We start from the raw sequence: 12,694 nt of genomic DNA on the forward strand, positions 1-12,694 counted from the left end.
TGGCCTGGAGCCTGGCCGCAGCTGGGTAGTGGAGGATCCTGGCATAGGAAGCATCCATCGAGGATCTGATGGTGCAAGTGCAGAAGATCAAGTATGACATCATTAGTCTGACTGAGATGAGAAGGAATCAATCACATCACACCATTTTCGACACTGGAGAAGAACCGTCTTCGGAACATGTAACAATAGAGGCGTCGATGGTGGTGGTGTCCTTGTCAACATAAATTTGGCCATGAGCATTGATTGATTCATTTAAATGCCTAACAACCTTAATTGGATGATTACACTCAAATAGATGTGGCAGTTTCTAACTTCATTGTCTACGCACCAACATCCTACTACAATGAAGAAAAAATTGAGAAGTTCTACATGGAGCTGGAGAAGTTCTATAAAGAAGATCACACCTTCTACAAGATCACTCTTGGTGATTTTAATGCCAAGATAGGACCGAGAAGGTCGCCCGAAGAACTCCACATAGGGACCCATGGCCTGGAATGGAACGAACAGGGTGAGAAACAGTCTGAGTTCATCATGTCAACCACGACCATCCATGGTAATTCACAGTTCCAGAAGGCCGAATCTAAACGTTGGACATGGGAGTCTCCTGGTGGAAAGTTCTACAACAAAACTGACCACATCATATTCAATCCTCAGTTTTGCCTGACCAATGTCACTGTTGTCCCAAAATTCCAAACGGGATCAAACCACTGTCTCCTTTGTTCAAAATTCTACTTTGTGGAGCGGTGAGAAAGACTGCAAAGTTTAAGAAGAGAACTCCCAGAATGACCACCAACTGGGAGCTCTTTGGCACTACTGTGGCAAAGATCTCTTTGGCACTACTGTGGCTATGTTACCATATCCACTAACCAAGCTCATTGAGGTTTCACTAGAGTTCAAGGTGCTGTTCACTGATTTAAAGAAGGCCTTTGATTCTGTTGGGACTGAAGCAGTCATCGAAGCCCTAGTCAAACAGGGTGTTCAAACTCAGTACATCAGGATCCTCCGTGAGCGTATTCCGGTTTCACCACCAGTATCTCACCATTGTACAAGGAAGTGATCACTGATCACTTGTAAAGAGAGGGGTTCGGCAGGGTGATATCATTCCACTGAAACTCTTCAGTGCCACCCTCGAGAATGTCATGTGACGACTGGAATGGGAAGGAATGGGAATGAAGATAGACGGTCAGCAACTACACCACCTCCGCTTTGCTGATGAGATCATTCTACTAACACCAAACATTAGCCAAGCGGCACAAATACTAGCCGACTTCAACCATGAGTGTGGAAAGGTCAGACTGCAGCTGAATCTCACCAAGACAATGCTCATGAAAAATAAACTAGTCCCTGACGTTCTATTTGCTCTCAATGGAACAAACATCTCCGAATGCAGCAGCTATGTGTACATGGGTCGAGGACTCAACGTGCGGAACGACTTGGAGCCAGAACTGTGCAGGAGGAAGAGAGCGGCATGGTGCGCCTTCAAGAGTGTTGAGGTTGTTAAGAGGACGAATAACCTCCGACTCCAGGCACATCTCTTCAACTCTACCTTTCTTCCTGCACTAACATATGCCTCAGAGACCTGGGCCCTATGAGAACAGAAAGAGAACGCTATTTGGGTATCCCAAAGAGGACTGGAAAGAGCTATGCTTGGAGTAACATGCTTCACTCAAGTGAGAGAAGGAATCAGGAGTTCCGACTTCTGTCGATGATCAAGAATCAAGGATGCTGTCTTGTTGGCCCAGACATCGAAAATCAGATGGGCTAGACATGTAATGCATTTTAGAGATGACTGCTAGACTACAGTTGTTACTGACTGAATTCCACAGGACATCAAAAGGACGCATGGCTGCCCACCTACGAGATGGTCTTCATCAAAACCCTGAACAAATGGTTTGAGGCTCTTCGTGTTCCTGGAGTGAGCAGATGCCATTGGGCTACACTAGCACATAACAGGGACGAATGGAGTTAGTATTGGCGCCTGCTCGAGCAACTCTACGATCAATGGGATGACAAGTGATACAAGTGATACTCACTTAGGGATCCAATTATTGTTCTTGTTTTAGTTTACCAAGCTGTGAGGTAAGGTCATTGATCTGAGCTTTCCTTTCTTCCCTGATGTAAGCCTGTAGTGCTATGAACTCCTACCATGGTACACCTTTTGCTGTGTCCCATAGGTTCTGATAGATTGCACGTTCTTCATTTGTTTTCAAAAATATTTTTACTTCTTTGATTTCCTCCTTGATCCAATTGATAATTAACAGAATATTGTTCAGTATCCAAACACTGAAATTTTCCCCAGATTTTTTAATAGTTGACTTCTACCTTAGTCTGAAATGATACTTGACATGATTTCTATTTTTGTGATTTTATATTCAAACTGTGCCCCAACCTGTGATTTTTCCTAGAGAGTGCTCCATGTTCACTGGTGGAAAAATGTGTATTCAACTTTTGAGGGGTGGCGTAGGACAGAGATTTCTGTCTACAACTCCCAGGTCTTCCAGTTCCTCACTGAGGGCTCTTGTTTTCTGATGTTGTCTGGATGATGTGTTCAATGGTGACAGCATGGTACTGAAATCTCCCACTACTACTGTGCTGCCACTGATTTATCCCCTCAGCTCTATCAGCAGTCACTTTACAAACTTCACTGCACCTTTATGCAGTGCATATGTGTTCTTAAGTCCTTTTGATTTGGGGGCCACACCCAGAGGTGCTTAGGACTAACTCCTGGCTCTGCACTCAGGAATCATCCCTGGTGGGGCTCAGGGGACCATGTGTGATGCCTAGGGATCAAATCCAGGTCAACCTTCTGCAAGGTAATCATTCCTATCCATTGTTCTATTGCTCTGGCCCAGTTTTTTTTTTTTTTTTTTTACTTTGGGCTCACACCCAACGGTGCGCAGGGGTTACTCCTGGCTCTGTGCTCAAGAGATTACTCTTTGGCAGTGCTTGGGAGACCGTATGGGATGCCAGGGATAGGACCCAGGTTGGCTGCTTGCAAGCACCCTTTCTGCTCCAGCTGTACTGTTGCCCTGGCCCACATCCCCCACTTTTTAAAAATCATTTAATGTGGCTGGCAGAAACGTGATGCCTTTCTCCGAAACACTGTATTAGAGATTGGTGGGCTGCATGCTTTGTACTCTCAGGAGGAGACCAGTTGGAGGAGAAAAGCCTGGGGATGCCTGAGAGAAGCCTTGGATTCACCAGGGGGCTGAGGGGAGGATGGCTGCAGAGCTGATGGAATTAGCCAAGGGTATTCAGCAGGAGAAAGGTTTCCAAAGAGAAGATGAATTTCAGGGGGGTAGAGCAATTGTACAGCAGGTAGGGTGCCTGCTAGTCCCCCTGAGGCCCACCAGGAGTGATCCCTGAGCACAGAGCCAGGACTAAGCCCTGAGTAAGGCCAGAAGAGCCCAAAATACTAAAACAAAAACTTAAAAATTAAGTTAAATTTAATTTCTAATGAAAGGATCCCAACGTGTTTTAGTGTCTTATTTCTTGCACGTGAGGTCATTAGAACCCAATAGTCTCTAGCCTGGAAGAAGGCCAAGAACAGAAATCGACATGTTGACACTCTGCTGCTGAGCTTCTAGCCTTTGTTTTCAGTGAGAAACACGTTTCCATTGTTTATAAGCCATTCAAGCTAGAGAGCTTTGTTGTTGTAGCCCAACAGACTAAAGTGCTAGTAGGTCACCATTCTCCTGGCTTTTCTCTCAGAGCCACATAATGGATACTACAGTACCTGGTGTAAGAGCCCAGTTCAGGAGAACGGGGGGAGGGGGGGGAGGGGGCGCGGGAGGGGGGAAAGAGCAGAAGCCATGTCTGCTCCTCTTCTGTGGGAAGCAAGTTTCTCCAGGGTTGCCAGCCAGCTAGTGTCCTAACTCAACCTCATAAGAGGCCAAGAGAGCAAGCAGTGCACTCTGGCAACCTCAGATGGCCATACAAATGCTTTTCTTACAGGAACAGAGACTTCCTCCCTGAGAGCTAGGATCTAAGATCCTTCCTCCTAAATCTGAGTGGACTTGTACAGACAGCAGATGTGATCTCATGTGGCCACAATTGGGCATGGCCCTGGCTGCCTCCAAGTACCACACTTGAGCACTGAACCGTGCACCAGGAGTGGCCCTGAACCCCTTGAGAACTGCAGGGGCAGCGCCCCCTCAAAATAAACACTCCCATTGAATTACTTATGACTGGGAGCCTGAGTCTTTAAACATGTAGTTTAGGTAACAAGGCCACAAGTTTGCAGACAGAAGAAACACACTGGGAGCAAAAAATATGTTGTTAACAAGCTATTTTGAAGTGTTACATTTCAGAACTATTGGGTTTTTTGCTTCTTTGGGGGTGGGGGTAAAAACACTTCCAGGGTGCCTGGTGGGTATGCTCAGCAGTACTTAGCCAAAGTGTAAATGCTGAGGCCATGCAATGCTGCTGGTTAGGCCCAGGGGTGCTGGTGCCATGGGGTCAGCCCCTGTAGTGCTGGACTAGGGGAGGAAACAGTGCAGCTGGCCAAGATCGAAATCAGGATTTTGAGCATGCAAGGTGTACACTGCTGATTCTGAGCTCTCTTTCTAGGTCCAATGGACCTATCTTCCCCACCCCACCCCCAGCACCACTTTTTTTTTTGGGGGGGGGGGGGACATACCCAGCAAGGCAAAGGGGTTAATGTTGGCTCTGCACTCAGGAATTACACCTGGTGTCACTTGGGAGACCCTATACACAGTACCAGGAATCAAACCTGGTTAGGCCATATGCAAGTGTAGCACCCGACCTGCTGTACTACCTCTCCAGCCCTCCAGGCCTGTTTTTTTTTTTTAACAAAAATATAAGCCCTGGGATGTAATATTCTTGAATAAATTCACTGTTGGAAAGCCTAAACCATAAATTTGTACAATGGCAAATACAGTATGGTATTATCTATGTTTGCTCTATTGCTATGGCTAGGAAACAGTAATATTCTTCTACAGCATGGCCACTTCTAAGGTTGTGAAAAGTGAAACAGTGAATTCTTGAATATTAAATTACATGAGGGAAGTTTGGGGCTTAAACCAGTAACAAGCTGAGAGGGACACGCCAGCTGACTTCAGGTCTATGTAACCAATCCTGCTGGCAGTGTTCCCATGAGAGAACCAAAATTAAATGCTGATCTAGAAGACAGAAAAAGTAGTTATCATTCTTGAATTCAAACTCTTGATTTCCTTTAGCTTTTGGAAAATCGATGTAACCAGAAAATATCACCCATATTTGCATTATATGAGAGAAAGAATCCGGAGTTCCGACCTCCATCGATGATCAAGAATCAGGGATGCTGTCTTGTTTGCCAAGGCGTTGAAAATCAGATGGACTGGACACATAATGATATTTGGAGACGACTGCTGGACTAGAGCCATTACCCACTGGATTCCACAGGACATCAAAAGATCACGTGGCAGCCCACCTATGAGATGGTCAGACTTCTTCATCAAGACCCTGAACGATCGGTTTGAGGTTCTTCGTGTTCCTAGAACGAGCAGATGCCATTGGGCTACACTAGCATGCGACGGGGACAAATGGAGGCATTACTGGTGCCTGCTCGAGCAAATCGATGAGTAACAGGATGTCAAGTGATCAAGTGATTTGCATTATACTTAGCATCAATTCATGTCCGAATAAAGTCTGTGATTTACACTTACTCAATCAGCATTTGCAATGAATTAGGCCTTTGCACTATAGGTTATTAATAGTACCCAAATGACATTATTACAAGTCCAGAAAATATCCACACAAAGTTCCCCAAAGCGGAGCGTGTTTCCCAGCTCCCCAGTTTGATATGCCTCAGCATATATAGGACAGTAGCCTTCGTCCTCTCTAAGTGACACCTTACCTTCTCTTTTGTAGGGTCCTCTAGTCTTTCTGTCATAAAGGACCACTTTGGTCCTAAATCCTTATCTTCAATGACTACAATTGATAGGTTCTCCATAAAGATCTGTAGAATGTATCAACATGATAAACAACTAAAAACATGCTCCATTACAAGGAAGCTTGCATACAAGTATTGAGTAATTCCTTAAAAGAAAAATTCTACAGATACTTAAAGGTAAAGGTAAAAGGTAAAGGCCCTCCCGTTGATCGTCGATTTGCTCGAGCGGGCCCAGTAACGTCTCCATTGGAGACTTTGTTGTTACTGTGTCTGGCATATCGAATACTCTCGGTAGCTTGCCGGGCTCTCCGAGAGGGGCGGAGGAATCGAACTCGGGTTGGCCATGTTGGCGGCGTGTAAGGCGAACACCCTACCCGCTGTGCTATTGCTCCAGCCAGATACTTAAAAAAATTTTTTATTAGTGAAACACCAAAATTTATCTATAGATAAATTTTAAAGCGTCTTCTTAGAGGAAATAACCTCAAGCTGGGGCTGAGGCTGGGGCTGGGGCTGCTTAACCTCGTTAGGCCTAATGCCCTTCCTTGAGAAGCTATCATTTCACGAAGACAGTAGCTCTATGTAGGGGGGAAACCCAGGCCTTTCCCTTACTGTCGAGCTGGATACAGCACTCAAGTCTGAAAAGTCTGCCATGTTACCCTCTCCCTTCCATGATGAACACGACAGCTCATGCGGAGAACATAAAAGCAAAGTTTCGTCTGAGAAACCAGGAAGGATATGGCGGAGAGCACCAGCGCCCTGGGGAGCACAGGGCAAGTCCCCGCCCCAGGCCTGGCTCCCCAGGGATCCCCCACACCTGACTCAGGCTGCTAAGAGAACTCAAAAATCAGCCTGAGGAAAGTGTTCCACACCTGTCTGCACTGCAGTGAGAGATGTATAGATAGAAACTACTATTCGAATTTCTCTGAGCCAGAGGAAAGGCTTTTGCTCACACTGTTCTGAGTTCTCAGAAGAGCTGTCTCTGTAAAAGCCCCACCACCACTACAGTCCAGTCCCCACAGCACTCATTACTGCTTCAGACTTCAGGTTTTTTCTCTGTGAGCAAGGTCTAGTGGGTCAGGCCTTGTTGGAGATTAGTGGACATGGCAACACACAATGCAGTTGACAGCTCACACTCGTAATTCCCAAAGAAAACCAAAGGCTCCACTTGATTTCCTACTTGTGTGTGTGTGTGTATAAAATGTTTTCTGACTGATTATAACGTATGCTACTTTTTAGAGCAAGAAAGCAACAAAGCAGGAAAAAAAACCATATATTAGGAATTATATTTGCTGGTAATAAAAATATGGCAGCGCACAGCAGCAGAGGGGTTTGGCCATCTCTCCACGTCTCCCCGCCCACTTGGGGTCATGGCTGTCATGTCCACAATCTGCCTCTGGGCCCATCTCAGCACACCTAAGGCCTCCGTCCACAGACACAGCAGTGAGTCCTGGAAGACAGCAGATCTCTGGAGATCTCTCCAGACTCTGTACCGAGCCAATTCTACCTGGGCACCTCAGATGGAGCAGGTGTGCCCTCTCTACCTGCTCCAGATGAAACCCTGGTGGCCACGACCTTCCAGAAGCAAGGTCCAGATATGCGGGTTCCAGGACTAAGACTCCAGATCTCACGGCTGTGGCAGAGTAGTCCAGCCATCCCTCCCAGTCTCCCTGCCTGCTTGGAGTCCTGGCTGTCTGCCCACAATCTGCCTCCAGGCACATTCTCAGCAACCTACGGCCCTGGCCCAGAGACTCCCAAATGAATTAGCACCCTCCAGAGATGTCTCTGGACTCCAACCATTTACAATTTTAGAATCCAGAGCACATGGCCGCAAAAGCGGCCGCATGACCTCTCATGATATTCAAACTGAGCAATAGAAAATAAATTATCAAGCATCTGCCCCTGGCAGGCAGGCTTGAATGATGGTGGGAAAATTCAAGCAAATTATAACGCCCAAAAGTAGAGAGTATGGGGGAAACTGTCAGCCATAGAGGCAGGGGGTGGGTTGGGATGGGGGAGGGTACTGGGGACATTCATTGGTAGTGAAAAATGTGCATGGGTGGAGGGAAATATTTACCATCACGATCACGACCATCCTGTTATTCGTCGATTGCCTCAAGCAGGCCCCAGTAACGTCTCCTTCGTCCTAGCCCTGAGATTTTTAAGAAAGTGCCATATTCAAGGCTCTTTTAGAGTTAGGAGAATGAGACCCATCCTTGTGACTGGTATTTGGCATATTGGGTACGCCACGGGGAGTTTGCCAGACTCTGCCGTGTGGGCAGGCTACATTCGGCAGCCTGCCAGTTTGTCCAAAGTAGGAATGAGATGATATGATAAGCGGCCGCACGCTTCTGGGAGCTGAGTGTGGTAATCTTTGGATCCTGGCCATTGTTGGGGTTACACGGCAGTTGGTGGGTGTAACTGTCTAGCTACTGGCAGGTCCAGTCCAAAACCATGCAGGCTTGGAGATCTCAGCCCCGGGTCCCACACACCTGGGTTCCTCTGCCAGTTCTTTTATGCGTGAGGCTCATCCAAATGTGTGGAGAGTGGTCCCAGCATGGCCTTGGCTGGGGCCCGGAGGTCTTCAGCTGTTGGGCCCTGGTGAGGACAGTCAGGCACAGGGTATTTACCATAAATATTAAAAAAAAAACCTTCAGGGAAATGAAAAAAATCATACTGCAATCAGATAAGGAAACAAGAAGAGGATATTTGAAAACAAAAACCTACTTAAAATCTTGGAAACAGAAAATAAGATAACTGGTTAAACACTGAAAAGATGATGGGGGGCTGGAAATACTGTACAGTAGGTAAGGTGTTTGCTTTGCACACAGCTGATCTAAGTTCAATCTCTGACATCTCATATGGCCCTCTGCACCCCACCAGGAGTGATCTCTGAGTGCAGAGCCAGCAGTCAGACCTAAGTGAGCACTGCTGTGTGTGGCACCAAAACCAAAGGGAAATAAAACCTAAAAACCAAGCTCAAAAGGTGAAATTCAACATCTTCACAACGAGAAAAATAAAATAGTGAGCTGAGGCTCAATCAGAGCACAGAGTAAGAGAGGAAAAAATGTCCGGAGACGGTAAGAAACAGAAAGTAGTGTGAAAAGCAACAGACTTCTAGTAGTATCTGCAAAATCCACAATAGCAGGAAAGGGAGGGAGGTAATGTTAGAGCCCATGCTGAAATCTGCCAGAACTGAAGACGCATTCTTGACACTGAAAGTTGCAGTAGGCCAAGCCAAGCTGATGAGATTTTAAAAAATCCTCCTCTGAAATAGTAGTAAGGATGCAAACTGTGAAGAATAAAGAAGAATCCTTGAATAAAACAAAAAACAAAACTGAAAGGATTGGCAGACTTTTCAATGGCAACAATAAGTACCAGAGGCCATAAAATCATAGTTCCAAAGTTTTCAGAGAAAATCACAGTTAATACAAAATTTGATATCAAAGAAGAGCAGAGAGTAAGATATTTTCTAAACTATAAAACTGAGCTTACCTTCTTCACTGTAAAAACTAGCAAATGATAAATTTCAACAAAATATTTTATATATGTATAAATTATATAAAATTATAAAATCATTATTTTATATAATACAGCGGGTAGGGCGTCTGCCTTGCACGCAGCCAACATGGCCGACCCGAGTTCGATTCCTCCGCCCCTCTCGGAGAGCCCGGCAAGCTACCGAGAGTATTCGATATGCCAGACACAGTAACAACAAAGTCTCCAATGGAGACGTTACTGGGCCCGCTCGAGCAAATCGATGATCAACGGGAGAGCTCGAGCAAATACTGCTGTCTGTCTGTCTGCTCAAGCTCGGGCTCGAGCAAATAGTATAAATTATAAACTGTATGTTATATATGTTTTATATGTAATAATTTTTGGACTGGAGCAATAGCACAGCGGGTAGGGTGTTTGCATTACATGCAGCTGACCCAGGTTCAATTCCTCCGTCTCTCTCGGAGAGCCCAGCAAGCTACTGAGAGTATCCCACCTGCACAGCAGAACCTGGCAAGCTCCCCATGGCATATCTGATATGCCAAAAACAGTAACAACAAACATCACAATGGAGACGTTACTGGTGCCCGCTCGAGCAAATCGATGAACAATGTGAGGACAGTGCTACAGTGGATAATAATTTTTATATCTTCAAGAGAGAAAATGATATAAAAGAAGCTGAGAATAAAAGAGTTTAGATTTCATCAGTAACTAAGGCTTGAGATAAGTAACCAACCAAGTGTTTTGACCTCAGTTTTACTATACTTTCCTCTAAATTCTCTGCATCTCAACTTTACAGTTTTATTTTAACTTCCAGTTAGACATAAAAGTACAAGTCAACAGCTTTTAAATATCCTGTATATTTTTAGTAGCATTCAGGTTTTTCCCCTTACCATTTTTATTGCGGCACTGAGATTTAAAATACTGTTAATTATACTTTTCCTGCACACAGAATCCCAGCACCACACCCGTCACACAGTGTCTCAAGGACCTCTCCCACCTGCTCCGCCCACCATGGAAGCTCAGCTCTATCCAAGATCACCAGCTCCCATACTCTGTCAGCTTGGTCTCTTTCCAAGTATCATTAGAGCCTGTATATGAGAAAGCTGTGGAGATGGTGTGGCGATGGGTGACACACATATACGGATAAAGAAAACGGAACTTCTAATATGCTACAAAATTGTAGATAAATGCTAAGTTGATAATTTTTTTTCAAAAACTGTGACTCATAATTAGCTCTGATTTTCTACCTAAATTTTAAAATGCAGCTTTTAACAAAAAATTACTTTTCTTTTTGTGAAAATTACCTTTTCACTATTTTAATATGCAACTGGGAAAGATGTTGAAAACAACAAAATACATGTGAGTACCATTTATTTAACCCCAAAAGAACACAATTAAATATGGTTTCTATGTGATAAGTACAAGAAAAGGCCGAGGTAACAACCGATGATGCCTCGCCACAACCCTGCTAGGTGAGTCCGAGCTGCTCACCCCAGCAGGCTCCCTGAAGAAGGCGTCTGAGCAGCTCCACATCACCTGCCCCTCTTTAAAGTCTGCTCTTCAACCTTCCCGCACTTTCACACTGTCCTTCCGTTGTTCATCGATTTGCTCGAGCTGGCCCAGTAACGTCTCCATTGTGAGACTTCTTGTTACTGTGTTTGGCATACTGAATACTCTCGGTAGCTTGCCAGGCTCTCTGAGAGGGGCGGAGGAATCGAACCTGGCTCGGCCAGGCTGGCTGCGTGCAAGGCAAACGCCCTACTGCTGTGCTATCACTCCAGCCCCCCGCACTTTGCCCGCCCGCACTTTCAGACTGTGGAAAATAGGAAAAATATTCTGTGAACTGGCTGTTGGATAACACAGAAATAAACAATGTAGACAGAGTTTTACTTATAAAATCCAAAGTTATAAAATTCCAATTTTGAGCTAGTGCGACATCAGGTGAGCCAAGGCACTGCTCCACAGAACACAGGTAAAGTTGAGCTGCGAACTCTCTGTGACCTCGGATAGTTGGAGAGCCAGCAAGGAGCGTCGACAGCTTTTCAAGCAATAAATCAGCCAAAAAAAGAACATTAAATTCAAATGACATTTAGCTGGAAAACGCTCCCTGGCCCCAACACAAACGGTGACTCTGAAGCAGACTTTTTCCAACACAGATTTTACTATTCGACACTTTTTTCGGGGGAGGGGGCACATCTGGCTGTGCTCAGGGCTTATGCTGGCTCTGTGCTCAGGGGTGTAAGGCAAGTGCCTTCCACACATAACACTTATTTTCGGATTATGGTTTAACATGCTGACATTGATACAGCAATCTGTGTTTCTCACCATCTGGTAGTTTCATTAATAAATGGTACACTCTGTTGGATGGTGCCAAACTAAAGTTTCACAAGAAATTTTGGCAACAATAACCATTTCTGTTGCTACTTTTGCTGATCATTGACTTAGTTTATTATATTATTATTTTATATTTCGGTTTGGGGTTCACACCTAGTGATTCTTAGGACTTACTCCTGGCTCTGTGCTCACAGATCACTCCTGGCAGGCCCAGGGGACCACATGGGATGTCAGGGATGGAACCCAGGCTGGTCACATGCAAGGCCTGTACCCTAACCACTCTAGTATCACTCCAGACCTTATTATATTATTTATAATATGCATAATACACATATTTAAATAATTATAACAATACTATTGCAATGCAGAGTAGCAAGCAAGGTATAAATAAAAGCCACTGCTATTTTGAACAACTATATGTATTTTTGTTTTTAACATACTTATTTATTGGGAGGGGAGGCGCTGGGCCACATCCTCACACACAGTGCTCAGAGCTTATTCCTGTCTCTGCACTCAGTAAAGGTACTCAAAGGACCATACGTGGTCCCCGGGATCAAACCCAGCAAGCACTTTACCCCCAGTACTATCTCTCCAGTATCATTTTGTAATTTTTAAGAAAAGTTTACCCATCAGAGTACAGATGAAATAGAAATAAAAAAATTGAGTCATCAGCAAAAAAAATGGGCTCAGATCTCTACCTAACACCATGCACAAAAGTAAGATCAAAATGGATTAAAGACCTCAACATCAGACTGGAATCCATAAGGTACATTGAAGACAAGGTTGGCAAAACCCTCCACGACATTGAAGCTAACGGTATCTTCAAAGATGACACGCCACTGGCCAAGAAAGTGAAAACAGAGATAGACAAATGGGATTATCTTAAACTAAGAAGCTTCTGCACCTCAAAAGAAACAGTGTCCAAAATACAAAGACAGTCTACAGAATGGGAAAGGATATTCGCCCAATACC

At 44.9% G+C, this 12,694-nt stretch overlaps 1 protein-coding gene and 1 pseudogene across 2 annotated transcripts in view; one reads left to right on the forward strand and one right to left on the reverse strand.

The window, feature by feature from the left end:
• The window catches only part of TULP4 (TUB like protein 4), a 174,823-nt gene that overhangs the window by 98,552 nt on the left and 63,577 nt on the right, over positions 1 to 12,694 (reverse strand). The gene's annotated exons all lie outside the window — the stretch shown is intronic.
• The window catches only part of LOC130034499 (Y-box-binding protein 1-like), a 62,851-nt pseudogene continuing 53,376 nt past the window's right edge, over positions 3,220 to 12,694 (forward strand).

This window comes from Sorex fumeus, unplaced genomic scaffold (genome assembly GCF_029834395.1).
Source record: "Sorex fumeus unplaced genomic scaffold, SorFum_2.1 ptg000061l, whole genome shotgun sequence".
NCBI lineage: Eukaryota > Metazoa > Chordata > Mammalia > Eulipotyphla > Soricidae > Sorex > Sorex fumeus.